Source organism: Homarus americanus, unplaced genomic scaffold (assembly GCF_018991925.1).
Source record: "Homarus americanus isolate GMGI-L3 unplaced genomic scaffold, GMGI_Hamer_2.0 scaffold32583, whole genome shotgun sequence".
In the NCBI taxonomy this organism is placed as follows: domain Eukaryota; kingdom Metazoa; phylum Arthropoda; class Malacostraca; order Decapoda; family Nephropidae; genus Homarus; species Homarus americanus.
The window spans coordinates 15944079-15958092 of NW_024713129.1; the positions used below are offsets into that span (position 1 = coordinate 15944079).

Sequence of the window (14014 nt, forward strand, 5' to 3'; positions counted from 1 at the left end):
CACCCTCCCACCACACACACCGCAACCCCACCACCCACACCACCCACACACCACCACCACACCACCACACACACCCCACCCCTCCACCACACACCACCACCCTCCACCACACACACCCCAACACCTCCACACCACCAACACACACCCACACACACACCGCCACACCCCTCCACCACACACCCGCCACACCCTCCACCACCACCACACCACCACCACACCACCACACCACCACACACACCCACACCCTCCACCACACACACACCACCAACACACACACCCTCCACCACACACCACCACCACCACACACACAACACCTCCCACCACCACCACCACACACACACCACCACACCCAACACACCCACCACACCACAACACACACCCCCCACCACACCCCACCACACCCAACACACACCCACCACCTCCACCACACCTCCACCACCTCCCACCACACACACCACCACCCTCCACCACACACACCGCAACACACCCTCCACCACACACCGCCACACACACACCACCACCCTCACCACACACACCACCACACCTCCACCACACCCTCCACCACACACACCCACCCTCCACCACACACCACCCCACACCCCCCACACCCCCCCCAACACACACACCACACACCCCCCACCACACACACCACCACCACCACCACACACACACCACCAACACACACCACAACACACCACCACCACACACACCACCACCTCCACCACACACCACACCTCCACCACACACACACCGCAACACACACCCTCCACCACACACACACCACCACACACCACACACCCACCACCACCACACCACCACACTCCACCACACACCCCCACCCTCCACCACACACACCACCACACCCACCACCACCCACCCCACACCCCACCACACACCGCACCACACACCCTCCACCACACACCCGCAACACACACCCTCCACACACCACACCCTCCACCACACACCACCAACCCCCACCACACACACCACCACCCTCCACCACACCGCCACCCTCCACCACACACACCCACACACACCTTCACCACACACCACCACACCCTCCACCACACACACCGCAACACACACCCTCCACCACACCACCACCCCCCACCACACACCGCAACACACCTCCACCACACCACCACACCCTCCACCCACACCACCACACACCACACCACCTCCACCACACACACCCAACACACACCTCCACCACCTCCACCACACCGCCACCTCCACCACACCATCACACACCCTCACCACACCACCACCCTCCACCACCACACACCACCACACACCGCCACACACCCTCCACCACACACCACACCCTCCACCACACCACCACCGCACCACAACACACCCTCCACCACACACACCCTCCACCACCCTCCACCACACCCACCACCACACCGCCACACCCTCCACCACACCACCACACACACCCTCCACCACACACCACCACACACCTCCACCACCACCACACCGCCACCCTCCACCACACACCGCCACCCTCCACCACACCGCCACACACACCCTCCACCACACACCGCAACACACCCTACCACCACACACACCCTCCACCACACCACCACCCTCCACCACACACCCTCCACCACACCCTCCCACCACACGCCACACCCTCCACCACCCTCCACCACACTGCCACACCCTCCACCACACCACCACAACCTCCACCACACTTCCACCACCCTCACACCGCCACCCTCCACCACACAGCCACACCTCCACCACACAACCACCCTCCCACCACACCGCCACCTCCACCACACCGCCACACCCTCCACCACCATCTATCAGCTGACTCAACACCAAACAATACCCCCACCCCGTTAAGTAGACCGAGCTCAAGTGATTGGTATGTGGCTATGTAACTATCTTGTGTCACTATAAAGTTATTGTAGCGGTATTGTTGACGATAGTAGCCAGGTGGTTGGTTGTGGCAAGCACAGGGTGGTTAATAGTCGTTGGGTGTCAGGATTAAGCAATGGTCAGTGTATGTCTGTCTGTCTCTGTCTGACACACCTAACTAAGCAATGCCAATAGTGAAGTTATGCTATCAACGTTGTCATTGCCACCACTAATACCACCATCACTACCACTACCACCACCATCACTACCAACACCACCACCACCATCACATTACTACAATCTATCTATCTATCAATCCATCCACATCTCTCCCCACTCAACTTCCCCTCAACTTTCTGCTGATAACGAGATTGGTGTGTGTGTGTGTGTGTGTGTGTGTGTGTGTGTGTGTGTGTGTGTGTGTGTGTGTGTTCTGCATTCCACATCCTCCTCCCTCTCATCATCTGTTCACACCCTTAAATCCTTGACACTCCTTCCCTCCTCCCTCCTTACCCCCCTCCTCCTTACCTCCCTCTAACCTCCCTCCCCCTCATTATCTCCCCTCCTTACCCCCCACATCCCTCCCTCCCTCCCTCCCATGAAGTCCTTCGGGAGCTGAGAAATAATAATCAATATCTTACACACTTGTCTAATCCGAGGCGCTCATTACACCGAAAAAAAAAAAAAGAGAGAGAGAGAGAGAGAGAGAGAGAGAGAGAGAGAGAGAGAGAGAGAATGACGACCATTAAGAAGAGGGAGGAGCTTTAAGTGAAATCAAATGACGTCACTGTAAGGGAGGAGCTTAGTAGAATCTGATGACGTCACTGAATGAGGAGGAGCAATAAGAAATCGGATGACGTCATTGTTGAGGAGGAGCTTTAGTGGCTACATGACGTCGCGAGGGAGAGTTAAAGGATGACGTCATTTTGGGGAGGAGCTAAAGAACCAGATGACGTCATACAACAAAGGACCTAATTATCTCGCATCCATTTGTTAAGACAGTACAAGAGGACTGTAGCACAAGAATATTAGATCCTGTGATTAATGGACGCGGTGAACTGAGAGAGAGAGAGAGAGAGAGAGAGAGAGAGAGAGAGAGAGAGAGAGAGAGAGAAGTAAAGTCCCTCACGACTCGCCATCAAATAACAAGATAATAACTCTAAGGTTAACAACTGATATAATTAATGACGTTAATTTGATAATGTTATTCTTACATTAAATATGGTGGTGATAACAATAGTGTTAATATATAAGTTGATAATATGACTCCGTTGATAGCTAAGAGAATTACAACAATAATTACGTTTATATTGATCACTTGGTGTTGAGGGTGGAAGGAAGGTGGTTAGTGAGTGATGGGAGAAAGGAAGGGTGGAGAAAGAGGAAGGGTGGTGGTAGTGGAAGGAACGGTAACGGCCAGTGGAGGACGGTGAGTGGTAGTGAAGACATTAATATTGAGAAGGAAGGACGGTGGTGGTAGTGGAAAGAGAGACGGTAGTAAGACGGTGGTGGTAAGCGGTTTGGTGAGTGAAGGAACGATGGTGGTAAGGAAAGAACGGTGGTGGTGAACGGTAATTATTAGTGGAAGACGGTGGTATTGAAGACGGTGGTGGTAGTGGAAGACGGTGGTGGTAGTGGAAAGTGAGTGGTAGAGGAAGGGTTTGGTGGTGAACACAGTGATAGTAGTGGAAGGAACGGTGGTGGCCAGTGGAGGGACAGTGGTGTGGAAGACGGTGGTGGCGGAGACGGTGAGTATTGAGGAGAGACGGTGGTGTGGTAAGAGACGGTGGTAGTAGTGAAGACATTGGTGTGAGTGGAGACGGTAGTGGTAGTGGAAGGAACGGTGAGAGGTAGTGAAGACATTGATGTGGTGAAGAGACGGTGAGTAGTAGTGAGGGCAGTGGTAGTAGTGAACAGTGGTGGCCAGTGAAGAGACAGTGAGTGGCAGTGGTGGTGGTAGTAGAGAACGGTGGTGGTAGAGAGCGAGACGGTGGTGGTGTGAAAGGAACATTGGTGGTGAGTGGAAGAGACGGTGGTGAGGAAGACGGTGGTAGTAGAGACAGTGAGTGGTAGTGAAGACATTGGTAGTAGTGGAAGGACATTGGTAGTAGTGGAAGGACATTGGTAGTAGTGAAGGAACTTGATGATGACAGAAGACGGTAGTGGTAGAAGAACAGTGGTAGTAGGAAAGACGGTGGTAGTAGTGAAGAACGGTGAGTAGTGGAAGACATTGGTAATGTTTCAGTGGTGGTAGTGGCTGATGATAGTAGTGGAAAGAGACGGTGGTGGTAGTAGAACATTGGTGGTAGTGGAAGAGACGGTGGTAGTAGGAAGGTTTGATGGTAGTAGTGGAAGAGACGGTGTGTAGTGAAGAAGACAGTGAGTGGGTAGTGGAAGAACGGTGGTGGCCAGTGAAGGAACATTTGATGAGTGGCCAGTGATGGAAAGACAGTGATGGTAAGAAGAGAGGACGGTGGTGGTAGTGGAAGACGGTGGTGGTAGTGGAGGGCTTTGGTGGTGTGGGAGGAGGACGGTGGTAGTAGTGGAAGACTGTGGTGGTGAGTGGAGGACGGTGGTGGTAGAGGAGGACGGTGGTGGTGGTGAACAAGAGGACTGTGGTGGTAGTGAGGACGGTGGTGGTGAGGAGACCGTGGTGGTGTGTGGGAGTGGAGGACGGTGGTGAGTGAGGACGGTGGAGGTGGGAGGACGGTGGGAGGACGGTGGGAGGACGGTGGTGGTGTGAGGACGGTGGTGTGAGGATGGTGGTGAGTGGAGACGGTGTGAGGACGGTGGTGGTGAGTGAGGACGGTGGTGGTGTGTGGGAGGACGGTGATGGTGTGGAGGACGGTGGTGGCGTGTGGAGGACGGTGGTGGTGAGTGAGGACCATGCAGATGTGTGGAGGACGGTGGTGGTGTGAGGACGGTGGTGGTGGTGAGAGACTGGTGGTGTGGAGGACGGTGGTGTGAGGACTGTGGTGGTGGTAAGTGACGGTGGTGGTGAGTGGAGGACGGTGGTGTGATGAGAGGCGGTGGTGGGATGTAGGAGACGGTGGTGTCAGTGATGGAGGACGGTGGTGTGGGAGGGACTGTAGGACGGTGGGAGGACAGTGATGGTGAGTGACGGTGGTGGTAAGAGGGAGGACGGTGGTGGTGTGGAGGAAGTGGTGGTGTGGAGGACAAAGGTGGTGGTGAGTGGGACGGTGGTGTGTGAGGACGGTGGTGGTAGAGGAGGACGGTGGTGGTGGTGAGGACGGTGGTGGTAGAGGAGGAGGCGGTGGGAGGACAAGGTGGAGGACGAGTGGTGGTGTGGAGGACGGTGGTGGTGTGAGGACTGTGGTGGTGTGAGGACAGATGGTGTGTGATGACCAGTGAGGTGTGTAGAGGACTGGTGGTGAGGACGGTGGTGGTGGAGGACGGTGGTGACTTGTGGAGGTGCCTGAGGATGGTAGAGACGGTGGTAACGGTGTGAGGACAAGATGGTAGGTAGTGGATGACGGTGAGGTGGTAGTGAGAGAGACGGTGATGTGTGAGGGTGGTGGTGATGTGAGACGGTGGGTGATGTGGAGGACGGTGATGTGAGGTGGTGGTGATGTGGGAGGACGATGGTAGGAGGACAGAGTGACGGTGGTGGTATGTGAGGACGGTAAAGGTGGGTGAGAGAGACGGTGGTGATGAGGAGGGCGGTGGTGATGTGAGGACGGTGGTGTGTGGAGGACGGTGGTGGTAGAGAAGCAGCAGGTGTGAGGAGAACCTGTGGTGGTAGGAGGACGGTGCTGGTGAGGAGGACCTGGTGGTGTGGAGGATGGTGGTGTGGAGGACGGTGGTGGTGTGGAGGACGGTGGTGGTAGACGTGGAGGACGGTGGTGGTGGGAGGACGGTAAGAGTGTGAGGCGGTGGTGGATGTGGAGGGGAGGACGGGGGAGGACGGTGGTGTGTGAGGACGTGGTGGGAGGACGGTGGAGGTGAGGACGGTAGAGGACGGTAATGGAGGAAGGTGATGTGTAGGGAGGACGGTGATGTGAGGATGCAAAGGGAGGTGGTATATGAGGACGGTGGGAGTGAAGGACGGTGGAGATGTGAAGGACGATGGTGGTGTGGAGACGGTGATGTGTGAGGGGTGGTGGTGATGAGGACGGTGGTGGAGGTAGAGGAGGCGGTGATAAGTGAGGACGGTGGGAGGACGGTGGTGGTGAGGCAGTGGTGGTGAGTGGAGGACGGTGGTGGAGGACGGTGATGTGAGGGGTGGTGAGTGTGGAGGACGGTGGTGTGTGAGATGGTGGTGGGAGAGGTGAGTGAGGACGGTGGTGGTGGTGAGGACGGTGGGAGGACGGTGGTGTAGTGAGGAGGTGTGAGGTGACGGTGGTGGTGAGTGGAGGACGGTGGTGTGAGGAGGAGGTGGTGGTAGGGAGGCACGGTGTGGTGGAAAGAGGACAGTGATGGTGGTGAACGTGGAGGACAGTGGTGGTGAGTGGAGGACGGTGGTGGTATGGGAGGACGGTGGTGGAGGACGGTGGTGGTGTGGAGGACGGTGGTGGTGGTGGAGGACGGTGGTGGTCACAAGGAGTAGATGGTGTGGAGGACGGTGGTGATGTGGAGGACGGTGGTGGTAGAGGAGGACAGTGGTGGTGAGTGAGGTGGTGTGTGGAGGACGGTGGTGGTGTGGAGGACGGTGGTGGTAGTGGAGGACGGTGGTGTTTGAGGACGGTGGTGGTGAGTGAGGACGGTGGTGCGTGGAGGACGGTGGTGGTGGAGACGGTGGTGGTGTGTGAGGACGGTGGTGTGGGAGGACGGTGGTGTGGGAGGACGGTGGTGTGGTGAGTGGAGGACAGGATGGTGGAAGGACGGTGGTGACAGTAGTGGAGGACGGTGTGGTGTGTGAGAGGACGGTGGTGGTAGTGGAGGACGGTGGTGGTGTGAGGGCGGTGGTGGTGTGAGGACAGGGGGTGGGAGGACGGTGGTGGTAGAGGAGACGGTGGTGGTGTGGAGGACGGTGGTGGTGTGAGGCGGTGGTGGTGGAGGATGGTGTGGAGGACTAAGGTGGTGAGTGATGACTGTGGTGGTGAGTGAGGATCAGGTGGTGTGGAGGATTTGCAGGTGGAGGACGGTGGTGGTGATGGAGGACGGTGTGGTGTAGTGAGGACGGTGGTGATGAGTTAGGACGGTGGTGAGTACAGCAGGATGTGAGGACGGTGGGAGGACGGTGGTAAAGGTAGTGTGACAGTGGTGGTGGGGAGGACGGTGGTGAAGTGGAGGACGGTGGTGTGAGGACGTGGTGAGGTGGGAGGATGGTGGGAGACGGTGGTGTTAGTGGAGACGGTGGTGGTGTGGAGGACGGTGGTGGTAGGGAGGACGGTGGTGTGGAGACGGTGGTGGTAGTGGAGGACGGTGGTGGTAGTGGAGGACCGGTGGCGAGTGAGCTGCAGAGAGACGGTGGTGGTAGTGGAGGACGGTGGTGGTCGAGTGACTGTGGTGGTAGTGGAGAACGGTGGTGGTGGGGAGGACGGTGTGATGGTGAGTGGAGGACGGTGGTGGTGAGTGAGGACGGTGGTGAGTCAGGACAGGTGGAGGACGGTGGTGGTGTGAGGACGGTGGTGTGGGAGGACGGTGGTAGTAGGGAGGACAGTAGGTGGCGGAAGATGGAGGCCGGTGGGCAGTACGTGGAGGACGGTGGTGTGTGGGAGGACGGTGGTGAGTGTGAGGCGGTGGTGGTAGTGGAGGACGGTGGTGGTGACGGTGGTGAGTATGGAGGACGGTGGAGGTGATAATGGAGGACGGTGTGTGGTGTGGAGGACGGTGGTGGTGGTGGAGGACGGTGGTGGTGAAGAGGACGGTGGTGGTGTGGAGGACGGTGGTGAGAGGACGGTGGTGGTGTGGAGACAGAGGATGCAGGAGGATGTGGTGTGTGAGGACGGTGGTGGTGTGTGAGTGTGGAGGACGGTGGTGTGTGGAGGTGGTGGTGAGGAAGGACGGTGTGTGAGGACGGTGTGAGACGTGGTAGAGTGGAGACGTGGTGGTATAGGAGGACAGTGGTGGTAGGGAGGACGGTGTGGTGGAAGAGGAGGACGGGGAGGTGGTGGTGAGGGAGGATGGTGAGTGAGGTGATGGTGGGAGGACGGTGGTGTGCGAGGACAGGTGTTGGTAGATGGAAGGACGGTGGTGTGTGGAGGACGGTGGGAGGAAGGACGGTGGTGGTGGTGAGGACGGTGGTGGTGAGTGGAGGACGGTGGTGGGAGGACGGTGTGGTAGTGTGGAGGACTGGTGGTGGTATGAGGTCATGGCGGTGGTGAGGAGGACGGTGGTGGCAGATGAGGAGTGATTGTAGTGGAGTGACGGTGGTGGTGGAGGACGGTGGTGGTGAGTGAGGACGTGCGGTGTGGAGGACGGTGGTGGTAGAGGAGGACGACGGTGTAACGGTGGTGGAGGACGGTGGTGGTGTGAAGTACGGTGGTGTGGGAGGACGGTGATGGTGTAGAGGACGGTGGTGGTGTGGAGGACGGTAGGTGTGTGAGGACTATGGTGATGTGTGAGGATGGTGGTGGTGTGTGTGGAGTGACGGTAAAAGAGTGTGACGGTGGTGGTGTGTGAGGATGGTGGTGGTGTGTGTGAGCATTTGTGGTGGTGAGACGGTGGTGGTGTGGGAGGGATGGTGGTGGGTGTGTGGAGACGGTGGTGGTGTGTGAGGGACGGTGGTGGGAGACTGTGGTGATGTATAATGGTGAGTGTGCAGGACGGTGGTGTGTGAGGACAGTGACGTGTGTGTGAGGACGTGGTGGTGACGATGGTGGTGGTGTGGAGGATGGTGGTGGCGTGAGGACTGGTGTGATGGGAGGATGGTGGTGTGAGGAGGATGGTGGTGTGAGCATGGTGGTGGTGTGTGGAGGATGGTGGGAGGATGGTGTGTGGGACAGGATGGTGTGTGAGGACGATGGTGGTGTGTGGGAGGATGGTGTGTGAGGACGGTGTGGGGAGGACAGGATGGTGGGAGGACGGTGGTGGTGTGTGAGGACGGTGGTGGGAGATGGTGTGGTGTGGGAGGACGGTGGTAGAGGACGGTGGGTGGTGGGAGGATGGTGGTGTGTGAGACGGTGGTGAGGACGGTGAGCATCAGATGTGAGGGGTGGTGGTGATGGGAGGTGATGTAGAGGACGGTAGATGTGAGGTGGTAAGATGTGTGAGGACGGTGGTGATGTGGAGGACGGTGGTGATGTGTGAGGGTGGGTGATGTGTGGAGGACAGGAGATCTGTGAAGAGGTAGGGTGGTGGGTGATGTGTGAGGATGGTGGTGATGTGTGAGGTGGTGGTGGACAAGAAGATGTGAGGGTGGGAGGACGGTGGTGTGTGAGGATGGTGGTGTGTGAGGGCAGTGGTGGTGTGTGAAATGGGTGGGACGGTGTGTGTGAGGATGGTGTGTGTGAGGACGGTGGGAGACGGGGAGGTGTGTGGGAGGACAGGTGTGTGGAGTAATGCGTGATGTGGGAGGTGGTGGGTGGGAGGAGTGTGGTGGTGTGTGAGTGACGGTGGTGGTGTGTGGAGATGGTGGTGAGGACGGTGTGGGAGGACGGTGGGGGAGGACGTGTGTGAGTGATGGTGGTGTGGTGACGGTGGTGTGGGAGGACGGTGGTGTGGAGTGACGGTGGTGATGTGTGAGGTGGTGGTGATGTGTGAGGGTGGTGGTGATGGTGAGGACGGTGATGTGTGATGTGGATGTGTGAGGATTTGTAGATGTAAGGACGGTGATGTGGGAGGACGATGGGAGGACGGTGGTGATGTGAGGTGGTGGGTGATGTGTGAGGATGGGTGATGTGTGAGGTGGTGGGATAAGGAGGACGGTGGTGTGGGATGGTGGTGGTGTGTGTGAGGCAGTGTGGTGTGGAGGACGTGGTGTGGAGGACGGTGGTGATGTGTGAGGGTGGTGGGTGATGTGTGGGAGGACGGTGGTGGTGTGTGAGGATGGTGGTGGTGTGTGAGGTGTGTGGGAGGACGGTGGTGGTGTGTGGAGGACGGTGTGTGGAGGACGGTGGTGGTGTTGGAGGACGGTGGTGTGTGAGGACGGTGGTGGTGTGTGGAGGACGGTGGTGGTGTGTGGGAGGATGGTGGTGGTGGTGTGAGGGCAGTGGTGTGAGATTTGTGGTAAAGAGGGCGGTGGCAGTGTGATGATGGTGGTGTGTGAGGGCGGTGGTGGTGTGTGGAGGTGATGGTGGTGGTGTGTGGAGGACGGTGGTGGTGGAGGATCTGTGGTGGTGTGTGTGGAGGATCTGGTGAGTGACGGCGGTGTGTGCGAGTAACGCGGGTGGTGCGGAGGACGGTGGTGGTGTGAGGACGCGGTGTGAGACAGTGGTGGTGCGCGGGTTGTGGTCGTGGTGTGTGGGTGGTCGTGGTGTGGGTAGCGAGGAGTGATGAGGAAAGACAAAGGTATTAGGAATGGTGAAGTTTGGTTATTTTGAGTATTGGTAAAGAAACAGGAGACATGACAATGCACAACACACAACCATAGTGTAATAATGCTGCTCTGCAATGAGGATGGCTGCCCTAGGCCACGGTATGGATGAGAGAGAAGTTGTCGCTGCCAATGCAACAACCATACATTTGTTACACGAAAGGTATGATTTCCAGCAAGCTGGCGAATAGCCTGAGAAGACTGGACAACCTGTCAACTGTACTGGCTAACATACATTTCTGGAATATGATCTGCAAGTCGATACAATATCTAGGTCTCCTTAACCACGTTGGTGGGTAGACAGGAGGCAAATGATACAAATTACATTCTGTCCATAGTTTCACCCTGTTCAGATCGTACCCGATCTGTTTGTTTGCCATGTGAGCATGCTGACTGTCACAATCAAGGTCACTACTACTACTACTACTTTTTTAAAACGTGGCTCCAGCTCTTGCACAGCCACACTTCGCTACCATTTATTTACCTTAACACAAATATCTAACACATAAGCAATTACCTATTTGTGTTAGTTTGAAGGAGCCGCAGACGATGTGTATTCGTGATCGTAGCTCATAGTCGATATTCTGCAGCAAAGGACGGAGTAGGGCAGTAAAGCCAAGCCTGGAGGCAGAGCAAAGCGACTGAAGGGAGAGAGAAGGACAAGCCGACATTTCTCATTTGTAAGGTGACATACCCTTGGCTGCTGCTTTGTTCGAGATCAGTCTGCTGAAACTGGCGTAGAAACATCTTTTTTTTTTGGAACGTGGCCCAGCTCAACAGCCACACTCGCCACCATTTACCATTTTTATATTAGATATCCACATAAGTAGCTATCTATCTGTGTTAAAATTGTCGAGCTGCAGATCTATGCGGCATTGGCGACAGTAGCCTGGCAGTCAATATCTGCAGCAGTTGTCGGCGTTAGGCGAAGTTCGTTTCGAGGCAGAGCAAAGCGACGAAGGAGAGAGCAGCACAGTCGACGCCTCATTTGCAGGCTGGGTAACATACCAAGGTTGCTTACCGAGATTTACCAAGGAAACTGGGCGAGAAACATTTTGCACTGGTTTTATCACCTGGAGAGAAGCGCAGGGAACACGGAGGAGAAGTGGGCCTGATTGGGTCAAGCTTTTGAATTTCCCCATATGCTCGTCTCTATGCGCAGCACTGAGAGCTAACACGTGAGATGCAGCCAAGGGATAAAAAATTCTGATGTCGGTTGAAAGCTCGCTGCCTTGCGCTCCAGACGAGTACTGGAGACGCCCACACGGGCTTATTGATGTTTAAAGTTCTGCAGCACATTCTGCCATTCAATGAAAGGGAGGGCTTTGTTTTGCCTGGCGACATTTCCCGGCAGATTTCAACATATTTAAGCGAGGCCTCACTTTCGCCGCGTTTTCGGCGGCGAAGCTTTTGCAATACCGTGGTGTGACGTTATCATAGAAGAGCCACACACGCATTGGGAGGGCAAACACTGGCCGATCAAAATGCAGAGCAATGGTATTTTGCAATGCGATAAGACTGAAACCATTTGCCTTACGGTAATGTAGCACCAGCCTGAGGCGCCCACCCCGCATAGCCACTTTTTTTTCAACCTTTGGTACCTGCAGCAAACAGTTGCCGCAAATTTATCATTTTGGCAGCAAGCGTCGACCTGTCGTAAATGCACTACCACTTATATACTTCACTGGCCCACTTCTGCCGTATTATTCTGCCACAGGGTCTGTGAGGCTGCCGAGCGGCGGACGGATACCAGTGGCGCAATTCCCTGGATTGTTAGTTCTCTGCTCTGGATGGAAGTACAAGAAGCGCCAAGGTTGTTGTGGTGTTACCACTTAGAACGAAATTGACATCGATACCTTCCAGAGGGTGAAGAGGCCTGATATTGAGGATAGTAATACGACAGGTAGTTTCAACGATGCTTGACCATGGCAGAATGCAGCAAAGCGCCGCATGTGGGTTTCTGTGTTAGCACTCTTTGCATTGAGAGCTGGGATTTCACTCACCACCATTCACCCTCTTCCGGCCACTTACCCCGGATTTTGGAAGTCTTGCGCCACCATTGTGCCAAGATGTCTTTGGTCGCCCTTAGTTGGTTTTGGACTTACCCTGCCAAAAAAACCCAATGCCTGTTCATAATGTTCTGGCTTCACGATGAGGAAGGACTATGGGCGGGTGGTACCCTGACGGTCGACTCGCGATGTTGGCCAAGTTCTCACCACTGATGCCGACGCCTCCTGTAAGGTTACCAGAATATGCTACTTGTTTGACCTCGGTTGTTTCAACATTTTGTTGCTACCAATACTACTACTTTTTATTTTTGTTATCGTGGCCTTCCAGCCTTCTTAACAGCCACACCTTACCGCTATTTTGTTACCTTAAAAATTACCACCTAATAACAAGAGTCACCTGGCTGTGTTGAGTTAGTGGAGCCGCAGAGCCATGCAGCACCAGTGACTGTTGCTCAAAAGTCGTTATTCGCGACTGTTACGGCTTTGGGCCTGATGCTCGTTTCTGGTAAAGCAATGCAGACCAAGAGAGAGGAAGGACAGTCAGACATTTCAAATTGTTGTAACATGTACTGGGGTTAAGCGTTTGCTCAGATACCCGTGGTTTGGCGTAAAGACGGTAACGGGCTCATTTCGCCAGAGTGTTGGTGAATACCAGAGGAAATGAAGCCGTTTTGATCAACGTTTCGAATTTCCCATATGCTCTACCTTTTGTCGTTTCAGCCTGTAGCACGAGAGCTAGCCAGGTGACATGCGGCTGCGGGATTCTGCAACCTCTGGCGTCGCGTGCTGCCTCGCTGCCCCCGCGCTCCAGAATTTCGACTACTGACGCCCGACACTCGGCTTGCTGAATATGTTTGAGCCCGGCGACGAGGTTTTACCACCAATGGAAGAGGGTTTTGTTTCCACCAGACGTCGTGGGCAGATTTCAGCAGACGGTTGTTAAATTTTATTTGCCGCGGTTTCGCATACGAAGTTTTTGCAATACCATGGCGTAATGACATTATAAGAGCGAGCGCACACGCATTGGGAGGCAAATGCATTGGTTTAACAAAATTTTAGATAAATGGTATCGTGAAATTTGTTTATTAAGGGGATGAAGTTTTGCCTTATCGGTAAATGTTGTTAACCAGCTTGAGTGCTCGGCCTCTGCGCTTATAGCTACTTTTTTTTCACGTTTTACACTTGTTGCAACAGTTGTTGCAGTTTATCACTTTGGTGTGTTGACGTTTGTCGTAACGGATCGTCGAATCTTGATTAATCTGCTGGCATTCACCCCTGACTTGCCGCATTCTGACCCATTATTATGTGCCTGTGCGAGAGCCGCCGTGAGCTTCGACAGAGTTCTGAAGCTGTGTACGGCAAGCCCACCGGGATTAGCCGGGCCCCATCTCCTAGCCCTCGGTGGTTGTGCAAGGAGTAACCTTCTGCCGGGAGCTGGCGCAGGTTTTTCACCAGTGTTGGGACAAAAGCATATTGATGGCTTTTTTCCAGAGGCGGCGAGGGCCAAATATTAGGGATAGCGCGCATCAGGCAATATAAGCGATGCTGATTTCATGCAGAATGCAGCAAAAGCCGCATGTACTTGTTTTAGCAATATCAGACAGAGTTGATTACCTACCATTCACCTTTTTCTCAGCACATGTGCTTCACCTGAAGTTCTCAAAGCCAATTACCGCACCAGCAATACGTACTGAAATAACGA

At 55.2% G+C, this 14014-nt stretch overlaps 1 protein-coding gene across 1 annotated transcript in view; it reads left to right on the plus strand.

The window, feature by feature from the left end:
- Positions 1 to 14014, plus strand: part of LOC121870289 — a 145421-nt gene that overhangs the window by 82509 nt on the left and 48898 nt on the right. The gene's annotated exons all lie outside the window — the stretch shown is intronic.